Raw genomic sequence first — 15,532 nt, 5'->3', positions numbered from 1 at the left:
ATTCAAACCAGTGCACTCAGTGGTGCTAAGTTTAACCTGTTTGCTCAGTAAAAACACGCACACACATCTAAAAAAACAAAAAACAAAGGGAGGTTTTTAAATGTGTGTCCTCCTGAGGGAGACTGTCCTCACCAGAAAAAAAAAAAAAGCAACAGCCCTGGTTGTTTCTTCAAACACTTAAAACATCCCCATCTTTCCATTTCCTGACAAGAACCTCTTGTGGTTGTGCAAATAATGACTGTTGTCTGTCAGGAGCAAAGATGGTGGAGTAGTGTGACGCTGTTGTGGTGCCGCAAAACCTCTTAGTGGGCGTCCAGACTGAATACTGCCCTGTGTTAAAGCCCATTTCTCAGTAATATTAAATATTCATGAGAAAATAACGCCACTATCAAAGTTCAAATTTGGGTGAAAAAAACTCCTTAGTCTTTTATTTAAAGGCAAGATTGGAGCAAATCTGATTAAAAAAAATATTTTATAAAACGGTCGCTATATCCTGGCAGTAGTGCATACAAAAAAAATGATGTATCTCTGTGTCCTCCAGTGCTCCTAATGGCATCTGCAAGATTTCACAGACCAGAGGAAAACAACCAATCACAGACGGGCTGGAGCCTGCCGTCTCTGAGCAGCTGTCAATCACTCACGAACTCCGATCACACAGCTAAACAGTACACTACAAGATGATTCTGAAAACATTTGAGGCGAGATATAGGCCTTAGAATACCAGAATATTGATTCCTATTTGATCAGCGTTGCCTAGTTTGACCGTTTGATCGGAGTTTGTGATTGATTGATAGCTGCCTTCTTGAATGAACAGCCAATAGGAACGCTCTCTCTCTGAAATAACCTGTGATTGGTCAAAGTCTCCCGTCACGGGCTAGATTTTTTAAAACCTGAAAACAGAGCCATGAGGAGGTGCAGAAGTCTAGTTTTCTCTCAGAACACTTTTAATTACAATATGCTGAGAGGTTGTTATGGAATTTTTTGCCCAATGATGCCAAAAACATTCTGCCTACCCTCGCTTTAACACTCTAAACCTTCAACTAATCTGCACCATCAGCACTCTGTAGGTGTGGTTTTATCTTATTTGATTGACTCATAAGTGTCATGACATTTTGATTCAGATGTTGCTGAATCCTTATCGTAGCACAGCATCATCTTTTTCCAATGGAAATATAAAACAAAGGAATCTGGCAATTAGTTTTCATGAAGGATCCCATCACCCTACCACACAGAAGCTGAATGAGAAAATAGGTTTTCATGGCCTTTTTTTAAAAATAAAAAAGGTTGCGTTGGAGACCAAAACACTGCACAGCGTTTTATGATATTCTGAAGAAACAGTGGACTGCTCAGGGTGGCAATCATTTTATATTTTGTCCCAAACAGTAGAAATACATAAGGCTGACCCGAATGCTTCGAAGCTTGGACCATTGCCATGGTAATTGACCTCCAAATCACTATTTGAATACTTAGTTTTTTGTAATAAATTTAGTATGTAATAATAAAGTATAAATCCCCAAATAGCCCTTGAAAAAAAGGAATAATCCCGCAGCATTATTCATTATTCATATTCAACATTAATTATTGTTAGTTATTCTCAGACAGATATCACTGTGTGTTGTGTGTAGAGGTGCGTGCGTGTACAGTAGTGTCGCGGGCACTGAAACGGGGGGAGGTTGAGACAGTCAGACAGAAAAAACATGTCAGCCTGCTGCGCCGCCAAGCTTCAAATACCTTTGAAAATTTCTCATGGAAGCTTCGAAGCCCAACAAAAATGGTATTTGGGACAGAAATATTATGGATCCAGAAGACACCCACTGCAAAGATGACTTCATTAAAGTTTCCTGTAAATGTATCAATGAAGAGGTGAGCTTCAACAGCCATTTATTCACCATCATCTTCATTCTATTTTATTTTTATCTTATATCTAATATTATTTGTTGTTAGATATCAAATTATTTGTTCCTCCTAGTTGGTACATTTATACTGGTGAATGTAAATGTGAATTCTTTGCCAGCAAAATAATCTAATTTACATGCAGTCTAGTTCTGTCTGCACTATGATTGAACTTTTATTTACAAAGGAAATGATGGCTGAGCTTCAGTCGATGGGTCCTTTGGGGAAAGTTGTCAACCCCGAAAACATAATTTTCTCTATCTTGAGAACCCTCCGTCACACCGGCCTATCCTCCCTGAACAGGACAACCTGAGTGTGGTCTTGTCAAACCCCAGTACCCACCGCCGCAGATCTGAAAATCGCAACACGGATGCCAGGGATTCATGCTGCTCGTCCATAATGTTCGGCAGCCTGTCCTCCGCTGTGGAGATGGCGTGAGCGTGGAGCACATGGTCCACTGTTTTCATGCCAGATGCAACGGTGCAACTCCTGTTCTGCAGTTTGGAGAGGCTTGTGGACGCTCTAGTTGAGTTCCAGACGGGAATTATCCGCCAGCAGGCAAACAGACAAATTATTATTACCTTCAAACGCTCGTACACACAAACAGTGACACTCATTGCTTGGGATAGATGGGGGAAATCACCGGGGATAAGAGCCTTTTGCAAGTGCTCACAAAGGATATTTTACCTAAAATTCACTCCACATTAACATTGATGATAGCATTCAACACTTTTAGCACTTAACACTTTAGAAAAGGTACACAGGAATTACACCATGTTACACTATGATAAAGTATGTTCTCTATCAATTTTTACATCGTGATAAGCAGGCCGGCAATTAATTCAGCATTACAGTCCCTCTCAAGTACCACGTATGATGCTACACTGCACATTGAAATGGCTGAATAAACAGCTGAAGATCTTCCCGTAGAGGACAGTTGACAAATGGCATGGCTGTCGGCCTTTTGAAAGACTCATATCTGCTGCCAGACACGGAGGACATCTAAGCTACCGCAGCAGGTGGACCATGGTAGGTTTTGGCAATTGAATGTGAGATGATTTCAAATGAAAATGCAACATAGAATTTAAGTAATGCAGCAACAATTATCTCATAAATCACGTCTGTAATTTTCCTCATTTCGAATAGAGCGGCGGTCATGGTGCAGTGCTGCAGCAATTTCAAACCTGAGGTTCCCCGGTTTTCATCTGTCACGCACAAACCCGGAACATGCACTTCTGGATGATGAAGACCGGTTCTGCAGCAAGGCATGAGAGCAGAATGGATCATATAAATCGATTGTTACTGCCACTAAAGTCGGGAGGTGGGGAGTGGGGGGTGGGGGCAACTGGTCCAATGCGCACTTGCAGACAGCTGCATATGATTTGAGGGGTACCATGTTGAGTGTCTGAGACAGCAGAAAAGGTTGCCATTTGACACAGTGTACTGGGAGTCTCTTCATCTTGAGATTACATCACTTATTGCTTTAGTGATTACCAAGTTTAATTTGCACATATGTGTAATAGAGAAGCTGGAAATGTGCAGAAATAGTTTTGTCACTGTGAATGATCAGAACATTACTGCTGCTCAGACATTTTCCTGTTAATGCAGAGAATGAGGACCAGGTCCAAAAACGATTCCAAAGCCGTCAATGGTGAACGATTCTGGCCACCTGGCCAGACATCACGCTGTGTGGGAGGGCGATGGTGATGACAAGAGTTCTCGGAAACAAATCTAAAGTGCTTTTGGGACAAACACACAAACTCCCACACCATCACATCTTGACTGGTCTGTGAACCCAGCCTTCATTTATCATTCATAATGAACTGAATGAATTGAAAGATGTCTCCACTAAGTAACAAAGTAACAAAATTGTCTCTTAATTTATAATAGAGGTGATTTAACCATGAAAAGGATGTTTAACCTGTGATGCAACTGGCTAACAAACCTGCAAAGTTAACCAGGTAGGCATGTTGGCTTCTGTGAATGAGATGATGAAAAATGAATTCAAAGTCTATTTAAAAATGTTAAATATGTATGTGTGCTGTTGGAGTGTTTGGAGATACAGTCAGCTTTCACAATAGAGGGTTCAAAGTTGGATGCACTTGTGATCCTTTTAAACAAAATGTTAAAATAAAAATGACAATTGAAAATGTCTTATTTCTCCTTAATTGGCTAAAATGTGCTAAAACTGTGTTTTCAGAGTCACCGTTCCTAGTTTTCTAATATAATATTGTCATAAATTAAAGATAAAAATGGCAGTAGGCCGTATATTTTTGGCATCATTGGGCAAAAATTCCATAATAACCTTTCAGCATATTGTAATTCAAATGTCCTGAGAGATACTTCTGCACCTCCTCATGGCTCTGTTTTCAGGCTTTAAAAAAATCTAGCCCATGACGAGAGACTTTGACCAATCACAGGTCATTTCAGAGAGAGCGTTCCTATTGGCTGTTCATTTAATGAAGGCAGCTGTCAATCACTCACAAACTTCGATCAGACGGTCAAACTAGGCAGCGCTGATCAAATCTGAATCAATATAAACACAAACATAAACAATATGAATCAATATTCTGTTATACTGTAATGCCTAGTTTTTGAGTAAAATGTTTTCAGAAACATCTTCTAGTGTACTGTTTAGCTGTAAAATGAGAAAGTTTGCTCCGGCTGGTAGGTGGTGCTTGGTATTTCCTCAACAGATCTCAACATGGCTGCTGGGTCACAAACTTTCTCATTTTACAGCTAAACAGTACACTACAAGATGATTCTGAAAACATTTTACGTGAAAAATAGGCATTACATTATAACAGAATATTGATTCATATTTGATCAGTGCTGCCTAGAGAGGGCAGGCTCCAGCTCGGCTCTGATTGGTTGTTTTCCTCCGGTCTGTGAAATCTTGCAGATTCCATTAGGAGCATAGAAAAATAGCTTTTCTTTAATCATATTTGCTACGATCCTACCCACTGCTGCTTTAATGTGCTTATGTAGAGAATTGGACATTTCTGACTTTGGTGACTCCTAGTGGTAACATCAAGGACGACGTGTTCTAACAGCAAAGCAAGCTGCCACCCATTGCCGAATTCAATCAGACAGGGAACCTCCACTGAGTGCTAATGGCCAAAAAGCACAGACGGAAGAACCAAGAAGTCAAAGCTATAGAAGACACTTTACATCTACTGTATATGCAGCTGGCTCATTATTTTGGAACAATGCTTAAAACAAGCACCACGGGATGCTCTGCGTCAGCGCCAAACAGATCACACAGCCAACTGATAAAACTCAGCTCATATTACAATCTACTTTTCATCTCCGTGATGTTTATTGTCAAGTTTTTGTTTTGCAAAATGTCATGCCATGATATTTCAATCCTTACTTATTGCCCTTTACGCCCACTGGCATGTAGCGTAGCAACAAAGGGTCTCCGCTCCCGTCTGTTTAGGACAAACTTTTGGATATTACATCAGGTCTGCTTCAGGGCTTTCGGTTCTCTCTCCGCTGATGTGTCCAAACCAGCTCCACTGCCTTCTCATGAAGATATCGTGTATGTCCTCTTGACTGGAGATGTACAGGAGTTTCCTGAGGCTCCTTGTGTGGGATGTTGACAGCCTGGCGAGGTCGCGCTCTGTCATTCTCCAGCATTCTGTATAGCAGCGCAGAAAGAACACAGCTCAGTACAGTGTTAAGTTGGTGTTAATGCTGTACTGAGGCACATTGTTCAGCATTCTGAAGGGTTTTTTTCTGGCCTTGCTGAGTCGGCTTTTGATGTCTAGGGCTGACACCTTCTGGTCTGGTCAGTCGATTGTTTGGTCCATGTGCGATTGTCCGATCAGATTCTCATTGGTCGGACAATCGCTGGTGTTCTGTCCTTGTCTCAGTTCTCAGTCCTTACAATTATGCTACTATAATGCATAAAGTTGGCAGTTTGTGGGCCGGGGCAGGGTCTTTGTGGTAGCATATTTTTTCGGTTTGTGTGGTGCAGATTGACTCTCATAATGGTCGGGTTGGTGTGGGTATTAAAAAAGCCCTGACCCGCGCATTGCTACTTGATAGGCTTTGAGTGTGAACATATCAGAATTGGTTTGGTTTAATAAACAGCCAATTGTTTTGTTGAAATATAACTGCAGGATACAGCACATCCCCTCACAACAGCTTCGATGGCTCATACTATTTTCGGAAGTTATACGAATATGGGCAGGTGCACGCTGGTCGGCTTTGAGTCTGTAGTTATCTTTTAAGTATAAGATAATTACGTTAAATGATGCAAGTAGTTTTTTATGTCTATTTTTAATTCACTCGGGCTACCAGGTAGAGTTTAAGATAACGTGCAGATTTTCTTTTTCCCCATCGACCAATCGATAGGTTGAAGAGTGGGTAGAATTTCAGTTGACCAAGGTTTTCATTGGTTGACTACTATCCTGTCAATGTCACTGCCTGCTCTTCCATTTTATCCAACAGTGTTTCCAAGATATATACTGGGTATAGTGGGAAGGTTTACTCCATCTATTTGTATTGGAGGGGGAAATTTGTGCGTTCAAGGTCATCTTTTCCGTTTTCCTCAGGCTGATTCTCAGTCTTATTTGTTGTGCAAAGGTGTCAAGATGGAATGTTTTTTTTTTTATTTTCTATTTATTATTTCAGTACACCCCTAGTAAACTGTGAGTTTTCATTGACTTTGAATGTTGTCAACCTGTACTTAAACAAACAACTCATACTAAAAAAAAACAATGAACAAAGTTCCATTCCTCGACCAAAGTCTGACACCCTTTAATTTTTAATATATTTTCTAAAAGTCTTTGCAATTTTCTTAGAAAAACTTAATGGTCAATGGTTCAAGAGTCTTGCACACAGACAATCAAATTGACCAATTTGCTGACTTGGATGAAATATTTGCCAAGGCTCGAACTGAGTACATGTCCCCCAGCCTTATCTCACCGTTCCAATTCTGCGCACGTAAAGGTAGTACTTGCAAAGTTTGTGAAACAGTGTGAAAAAGGATGGGATGTTTGCCTTCCTACCAGGCAGGTAGCACAAAGGCTTTGAGGGATTTAGATATACCGCGGGGAGGATGAGGAATAAAGATAAAACACCGGTCTGATCTGAACATGGGATTAGAGAGGAATGACATATGAATTAGACATAATGTTAGTTAAGTAATGTGAAAATATAATATAATGTGGTTTACTGTCACAAATGTATGGAGTCAGAGATGCCATAATCATTGATAAAATAATTGAATATATATTTTCATGATTGGATTATATTACTTGGATGAATTCAAAGTTACCACCAATGTGGGAAATCATGAAATTCTTTGAGTAAATTAAAAACTTTCTGTGTATTGTGGACCCACAGCCTTCTAACTGTTTATTATTTCTGTTTTGTCCCGTTGCCTCCTCCTCTTTTATCCTCATGCCACTGGATTGGGTAAATGCTAGGTCTGACTAAGCGCCTTCCCATGAAAGACTTCCAGAAGACGGAGAATTATCCATCACTCATGTTACGCACATTATTCGTGGAGAATTGAAATGATGTGTCTCATATGTGACTATTCAACATTCACAGTCTCAGCCTTTTGATGCCGGCAGTGTTGGCATCCTTGAGTGTTACCTTTCAAAAAATGCAAAATGCACTAAGGAAAACGCTTCTGCAATTTCCTCTTTTCAAAAACTGCAAAAGCTGGAATTCATAGAGAGGCAAATGGTTTTTAGTCCCCGGTGTAATTTATGCTTGTTAGTGGTGTAAATTGTATGCAGTGCCCCCGAGGAACGTCACAGGGAAAAAATAAAGGTGTTTACTTCAAGTAAGGATCCAAATTGGCTTTGAAGAAAAAAAAATGTACAGACTAAATAACTACAAACTAAGAGATGGTCACACGCTTTGATTTCTCTGGAGGATAATTTAATGTGAGCTCCAATGTTTTACCAGACATGCTAGCTTCATTACGGTAGTTTCTTCAAAGCCAGACTGAAGAGCTTCCCAACCTTCAATTTCAGAGTTCAAAAAAGTTAAAGGTATTCCTTCTTGACAGGTTTGCTTGAATTGCATTCATAAGTCTTGTCGGTGTTATTTGCTTCCTGCTATTTTGCCAATCCCAGCATGAATACAGATAAGTAAATATCTAGCATATATAGAAAACAAATGGTATTAACACAGAGATCACACAAATGCTAATCATGTATAGCGCCGCTTGCGTTTAGACCGAAGGATAAACCTTTTTTTTTTACCAGCTTAATCCTGCATAGCATTATTTCTGATGGGATATAATTGCGCTATCTTCCTCAGGAATCATTTTGAGTTCATCCCTCACACACTGTTTACCCTCCAACATCGCTGCTGGCTATCTGTGCAACTGCACAGTCAGGTTTATCCACCCAGTCAAATTAATCCTCAGGAACAGCTTTGAATGTACCGTATCACGGCTGGATTTGGCACATGCACATAAGAAAAATGTCATTCGGAGGGAAATTGCCGACTCCCGTTGGCAGTAATTTGGACACAAAAGATATATTAGCTACCCATATGGTTTTCCATTCCTTTCCCAAAAGTGCCTATCCTATACGTATGGTTTTACATGCTGTAAATGGCTGTGAAGTACAGACTTCCCAGTGGACTCTTCTGCCTACTGTAATAATACTGTATGTCCCTGATTTCATATTCAATAACTCTAATACCACTTGACTTACTCTCGAGTCAGTCCCACATCCTTATGCGAGTGGTGCTGCATTTATTAACTGACTGAACTCTATTGTATAATCATTTACTTCATTACCTCACTTGCTTTAATCATGGAAGTAAACATCCCTTCACAGTTTGAGACAACAGCGTACAATTCTTTCACAAACTCAAATGGCTCCATCTCAATCTCCACCAATACACTCAGGCAACCTACCAGCCTCTGTTGTTCCTTGGAAATCTGGCACAGTTAAATGCTTAGACAGAGCACTTTTCAGTTGTACTTTTCCTCACCACATGCAGCTATGTGAGTCAGATGATCTTTTTCTATAGCATTTGTATGTTTTATTCATTGCTTTTAAGTGTACTGCCACCTAATGGCCCCTGATGTATTTTACAATGAGTTGACTGATCCAGATTCTAGGGATACACCGATACCGGTTCGGATATCGGGCCGATACTTACTCATATAGCTGGATCAGGTATCTGTGGAAATGGGGCTGATCTATTCAATTTAATTCAATGTTTATATACTATATACATTGTATACTTGAATTTTAATTCCTGGAAGTTTTTTTTTAATCAGACCACAAGCTGATTGAATGAGTTTACTCGTTGCCAAAGTGGAGGCCTAAATATCCAATGGGCCTCGCAATGTTTCACTAAATGTTCTTTCTTACCTCGCCTATCTGATCCAAATGGTAAACCTGGGAAATCATTAGGAAAGTCTAATAAACATTTAAAAGCACAGACTAAGGAAAAGGTGAAGGTGGATAATTTAGATAAGAAATAAAGAACAGTAAGCTGAAGCACATGCAAAAAAATAGAACATTTATAAGACCTGCATGGGATGGTGTAAGGACTTTGAGATGGCATGCAAGCCCAAAAGGTAGAAGAGACATTGGGCTAATGAGGGTTGTTGGTGTTGTGTTTGGGAAGTATATGACACATTAGATCATTTTTGTTTGAGATTTGAACTACCTAACTTTAGTTGCTGTAATGAATGTTTTTAATATAAAAAAAGCGTCAAATGACTACATGTTAATGTGTAAGGGGCCGCTCATAGTGATGAAACCACAGAATTATCACCCGAATCTGCATTTCCCCTCATCTCCACATAGCGTTTTAGCATCTGCAGCTCATTCTTTGGTTTTACGGCCTGCAACTTTACTGTCGTCGATCAAAAAACAATGTACGTGCTCAGAACCAAACAGCAGACTGACGAAGTTGACGACTAGCTACACAGTTATGCATTTACTAGCTCAAGAGCCTGATATTTCCATCAGAAGTTAGTGGAGAGCAAGAGAGAGAAAACAAGAGTGAACATCATCACTTGGCCAGAAACACTACTCGACATGAATGCTCTGAATCTGTTGAGCAACATGTTTGCCATATCAGGTTACGTACAAGGTGATAATATGTCAATGTCTTACTGCTTGTTTCCGCAGCCCCCAAGTGGCCAAAAACATCAGTTAAATCGGGTTTAATGATGTTATAAAGCGATTAAAAAATTTAGTGAAATGGCTTAAAAATGTAGGAGTTTGGAGCCAGACAATAATATAGCAGCCTCGTGAGAATTTGTGCAAAGGAGTTGAGTTGGGTCGAGTTTTGCCGGTCTGGTCTGGTGTACGAGCTTAGACCGGTTTGATTTTATGCCAACCGGTTGAACCGGCATTTGTCATTTTTACACGTTCTGATACATTAAAAAGTAGCCGACATCAGCAACAGTTGCCGACAGCATCATAAATCCAGCTTGCATTGCATTAGTAATAAGCAATATGACAACGTGATTAACATACTATTATTTGATTATAAACAGACCAACGGAGCCACTAGTGTCTGACAGGCCGTGCACATCTGTCGTTAATAGATAGTTAGTAGCAACGTTATAGCTGTGAACGTAGCAGTGCACTGTGTGTACAGTTTAGATTGTCGGTGAATAAATGCTAAAACTCCTCAAAACCCGAGCCAAGTTCCCGTGTCTTGCTTGCCACCTGCTGATTAAAGTGAAAAGGGTTAGCCCCGAAGCTAGCGACCATTGCTCCCTTAAGGTGGGCTGTTAAGGTGGACCAGCTGTTTTCATTTTGTGACAAGTGACTGTCAAGTCAAGTACAACACCTAGTGGTAAAATTCGGTATACCAGTCCGGTCCGGTGTTGTGGCTTAAAGGGACTATTTGTAAGAATCAGAAATTGCTTGTTAACAGCGACACCTGTGGCCGTTAAGTCAACGAAAGTCAGCGCCAACGTCTGTTAGTCTGGAGAAGCTGCAGCATTTATTTCTGCACAATTGTCCACTGTACATTCACTAGATATTCTCAGAGCTACTAACTCTTCTGCAGTGTGTAGTGTGCGCGCATGCATGTGAGAGTGGAGCGAAAGAGCGAGAACGAGCGCGGTGTGTGAGTGAAGGCAGGCAGGCAGAGGAGCAGAGTACAGCAGAGACTCCGGCCCTGGAGACCAAAGTTACGGTCTCAGCATAGCCACAAGCGATCGCCATTGGGACATCGACCCGCAATGATTTATACGTGTAAGAAGTTACAAACAGTCCCTTTAAATATCAAACAGGCTTGATTCACTGACCCAAGTCAATATAGACATTTTTTTTCATTGTATCCTCAATCATTTGGAAACACTCAGAGATGTGTGTGTGTTTGTGTGTGTGGGTGGGTCAATGAGAAGTGAGCTGAGCACATTTTCAGCCACTTTGTTAATGACAATGACTTTCTTGTCACATTTTTCAGACTTAGCTTACTGATGCTCAACAACAAAAGGCCAGAGCAGGCAGAGGGGATCCACACTAATTACATTAGAGCTGGGAGAAGATTGGCACATGTGATGAAGAGATTTTGGTCACTCGTAGCCCGACCCACCCATTGCTCAATAACTTCAAGCCCATCCCGGTTGTTTATGAGATTGAGCTGTCATCCGGACATCACTCACTTCAGATGCTGCGTTAGTCCCCTATGTTACAGACCCCTTACCAACGCGAGTGGTGCACCAGGAGATGAGAACGGATGTTATTGAGTGAGTCACTCAAATTAGACAAAGATCAGGTAAAGAAATGGTCAACTAACATCATTGAGGCATATCTGCCGAATTGAATATTAAATGTATTGTCTTATCAAATTTTCACAAAGCAAACATAACACTGCAGGAAACTAGTTTTAGTCATTACATAAAGCAAATTAGACTTTTCTCCCGTGCTATTTAAATAGCCGTACAGCATTCTCATAATCATGCAAATACCAATTCTGTTTATATTCTGCACTATATTTTGCTCCAGATGCTCAGCACGATGAGCTCCAGGAAGTACCGAGGCAGCTCAAACAGGTCCCAGAAAGCAAATCCAGCGTCTCTTTGTGGCAGTCAGTATTTTCCCCAGAAGACCGAGTGTCATTCTTACTACTGTACGAGCTTTCAACGCAGCTCAGAATCTTGTGTTGACACAAAAGGGTGTTTGTGTGTGTGTGTGTGTGTCTGTGTTTGCTGAGGGGGTACAGACAGGAACTTAGGAGTTTGCAGCTGTCACAATGAGATGTCAATATTTATGACATGTTGTTTGCTATCTGGTACGTGTGAACTCTTTCTCCTTCAGACGTCTGCTTCAAATTATTTGCACATTCACACACTGGCGCATTATGAATAGACACTAGAAAGCCGGTAAAATCAAATTAACCGTTGACAATTATTTCACTTTCAGCGTTGTTCTGTACGGGTAAACGATATCTACTGTCTTCTCTCTTCTTTTATTTATCCAGGGGGAAGGTTCCCTGAGAGTAATGTTCTGGAAAGATCCTGTTCTTACTCACACTGTTACTGTACACACACATCCACACCTGGAAGCTTCTCAGTACAGCCACAGTCTGATCTGTTTGAGCGGTTGCAGATTAAGGGCTTTAATTGCTCAAGCTAACAAAGGAGGGTCAAACGCTGCTCAGGGTTTCCGCCAAAAAATGTATTAGGCCTAGGGATGTTAATGATTAACCGTTTAACCGTTAGCCGACATTAAGAATTTTAACGAATTAATGAGGTTATTATTAATATTATATTATTCATGCGATTAATCGGTTAAACGGTTAAAAGAAATATTAATAATTAAATAAAAAGCTGAGCAAAACTCAGAGGAGCGGCTTGTCACTTGAAAGAAAATAGCTGGGCCACCTTATTTCTGCACAAACGTTAAAGACTACGGTTCTGGAGACCAAAGCTACGGTCTCACCGTTAGTGAGTCTAAGCCGGTGTTGCCAGACACGGGAGCTTGGTTTGGGTGGGTCTTGAGGAGTTGTAGCATTTATTCACCGACAAATAAGATGTACACACACTGCAATGCTACGTTCACAGCTATGACGCCACTGACAACCCCACCCTCACCGCCACCACACACACACATGGTCTGTCGGGTACTTGTTAACGTTACGCTGCGCTGACAGACCGTAGGTGTGTGACAACATCGAGCACCAGCAACGCTACAGTTGCGTAGCACAAACACACACACAGTCTGTCGGAACACTCGCTAACGTTATGCTGACAGCCTCAAGAGGCTGCATGTGTCCACGACAATGCACGTAACTCTCCCAGACGTGTGAACCGGGGACTCAGTTGTCTGTTTTGCACATACAGTACACTGCAGATAAATGATGGATTTAACCTGTTTGTGCATCAGCTTGTTGTTGCAGCTGGGCAGCTTGTTAGGCACTAAAAATAGCAGTGATGCACACAACGCACTAATCTTATTAGTTAACGGTTAATAATGGGTTAACGAGGGTCGGTTATCAGTTAGAAAAAAAATACAAAATTAGCATTCCCTAGTTAGGCCCATTGACAAGTATCTTTTGACAGGGGGCCAGCAGCCAAATGTGTTTTTTGGCGGTGGCCCACGTGGGCCAGCAATAGACTGATTGTAGCATTAAGGTACGGCCCTGTAGTTTCTGTGATAACAGAATCACGGACGGAATTGCAGACTTTTTAAAAGTCTGCAATTCAGACTTTTAAAAAGATTCAATAGGGCGTATCAGTCACTGACTGTCTGGCTAGCTAAATATGGTTGCTAGGTAACATTAGCTTGTGATAGTTGGAAGGTTGAGGTAAAGACACTGATCTAAGGCCTGCCGTTTTTCTATAGTGTGTTCACGTTTTAACCAACAGATGTTGCCGGCGAGCTTTAAAACCTTTATATCTACTAGTGCAATGCCCGTTCAGAACATGCAGTGAACCGTCGTGGTCTGCCCACTGCGGACGACATGCTGGACTCAGTCTGCAGAGCCCTGTAACCCACCCCCCCTGCTGCTGCTGCACAGAGCACCGTGTGCTTGTTTATTAAAAGTTTATTAATATTGAACGTGTCCAAATTTGAGAAAGCACTCCCCTGGGTCCCCGGCAATACACCTGCCAAGTGTGATCAGATCTTGAGATGTGCGAAGGACAGAAAGACAGACAGAGAGGGATTCCTCGCTTTATAGTTAGATGTTTCCAAGCAAGCCACCCCTCTGCAACTGTAGTTTAAAAAACATCTTAAAGGTTCCATATTGTAAAAAGTGAGATTTCATGTCTTTTATATTATAAAGCAGGTTTAAATGCGATATAAATACTGTTAAACTATCAAAATATACGGAGAAATACACATAGCTCGTACTCAGAAATTGTGTGTTTGAAACAAGCCGTCCATTTGTGATATCACAAATATACGATACTTAGACTATTACACGGTTTTAAACATAAACATTCTAAATGTGTCCCAGTTTATTTCCTATTAAAGTGTATGTAAATAACATCCATTGACAGGAAGTAAACATGGACCCAAACTGTTGCCTTGAAACGCAATTCAGTTTGCAATTTCAGTGAAATGCACTAAAACGGAGCATGTCAGACAGAGGGTAAATACAGGTATATTCAGGCAGACAGTATGAGGAAAATAAAGTTTTTTTTTAACATTAGAGCATGTAAATATGTTCTAGTAGAAACACAAAATACGTATAATGAACCTGAAAATAAGCATGATATGGGACCTTTAAAAATTCCTAAATGAAAAAATTCCCACATGCTTTGGCCCGGCGGGGGTTCAACTTAGGCCCGGCAGGCCGCAGGGCTTGCAATACACCGGCGGAAACCCTGCTACTCTTTCTGCACTTTCCCCACCCAGATTGTCCTTAGTGGTCTGGGGATTGAACTGATGACCTTCTAGTTACACGCTGCTCTAGCCATAATCCAGAGGTCAAAACATTATGGATTGATTCTTTTTTTTTTTTAAATGAGGGAGAGACTTAAAGCTGTAGCTGTGTACGTATGACGACTCGCTGCTACTATAAAAGTTTACAGCTGCAGGTTTATTACAGGTTTATTAATGTCAGGGGTCAATTCGATCTCCCAACCCCCTTTCAAATACCTCTATGCTCAAGTGACAGACCCTTAGTCCACACAGTAAGCACACCACGGTGCGAAGCATATGGCTCGTTTTGTAGTCGAACAGACCACGAGGGAGATAGTCTTTGCCTTGATGCCTCACTAGAGCTTGTGTTGTTTCCCTCTGCATCCTGAACACTGCACCTGTTACAACCCGTCCATGTGGACCCGGATATTCGCTGGCAGTCAGTTTAGGCAGGCTTCCTGTTCTGTGGCGCACACTTCTTACAATCAGACCTCCTCCACCACCAGCCATGAATTAAATCAGTGGGCTTACACTGTAAAAATACGCCATGAAATGTTGTTTTGCCGTTTATTTGATTTGCTCACGTAATCAATCCAGCATAGAATCGCCTGCCCAATTCCATCTGCAGTCGGCCCTTTGTGTTCGCCTTTTTTCCAGACACAATGCCACTGACAATTCTTTTGGTCAATTGGAGAGACTTCTCTCACCTTCCCAACCTGCTTTTAAGACTGCCTCTGTGCATGCTGATGTGTTCTCCAGTCCCCCCTTTGTAATCAGACAGTGTTGTCTTTATCTTGTTAAAAGTACACAACTTTGAACTT

At 41.1% G+C, this 15,532-nt stretch overlaps 1 protein-coding gene across 1 annotated transcript in view; it reads left to right on the top strand.

Moving 5' to 3' along the window:
• Positions 1-15,532, top strand: part of brinp1 (bone morphogenetic protein/retinoic acid inducible neural-specific 1) — a 220,532-nt gene that overhangs the window by 19,310 nt on the left and 185,690 nt on the right. The window lies entirely within an intron of this gene.

Source organism: Sebastes umbrosus, chromosome 19, assembly GCF_015220745.1.
Source record: "Sebastes umbrosus isolate fSebUmb1 chromosome 19, fSebUmb1.pri, whole genome shotgun sequence".
Classification (NCBI taxonomy): Eukaryota; Metazoa; Chordata; class Actinopteri; order Perciformes; family Sebastidae; genus Sebastes; species Sebastes umbrosus.
This window is presented reverse-complemented; position numbering and strand designations above follow the sequence as displayed.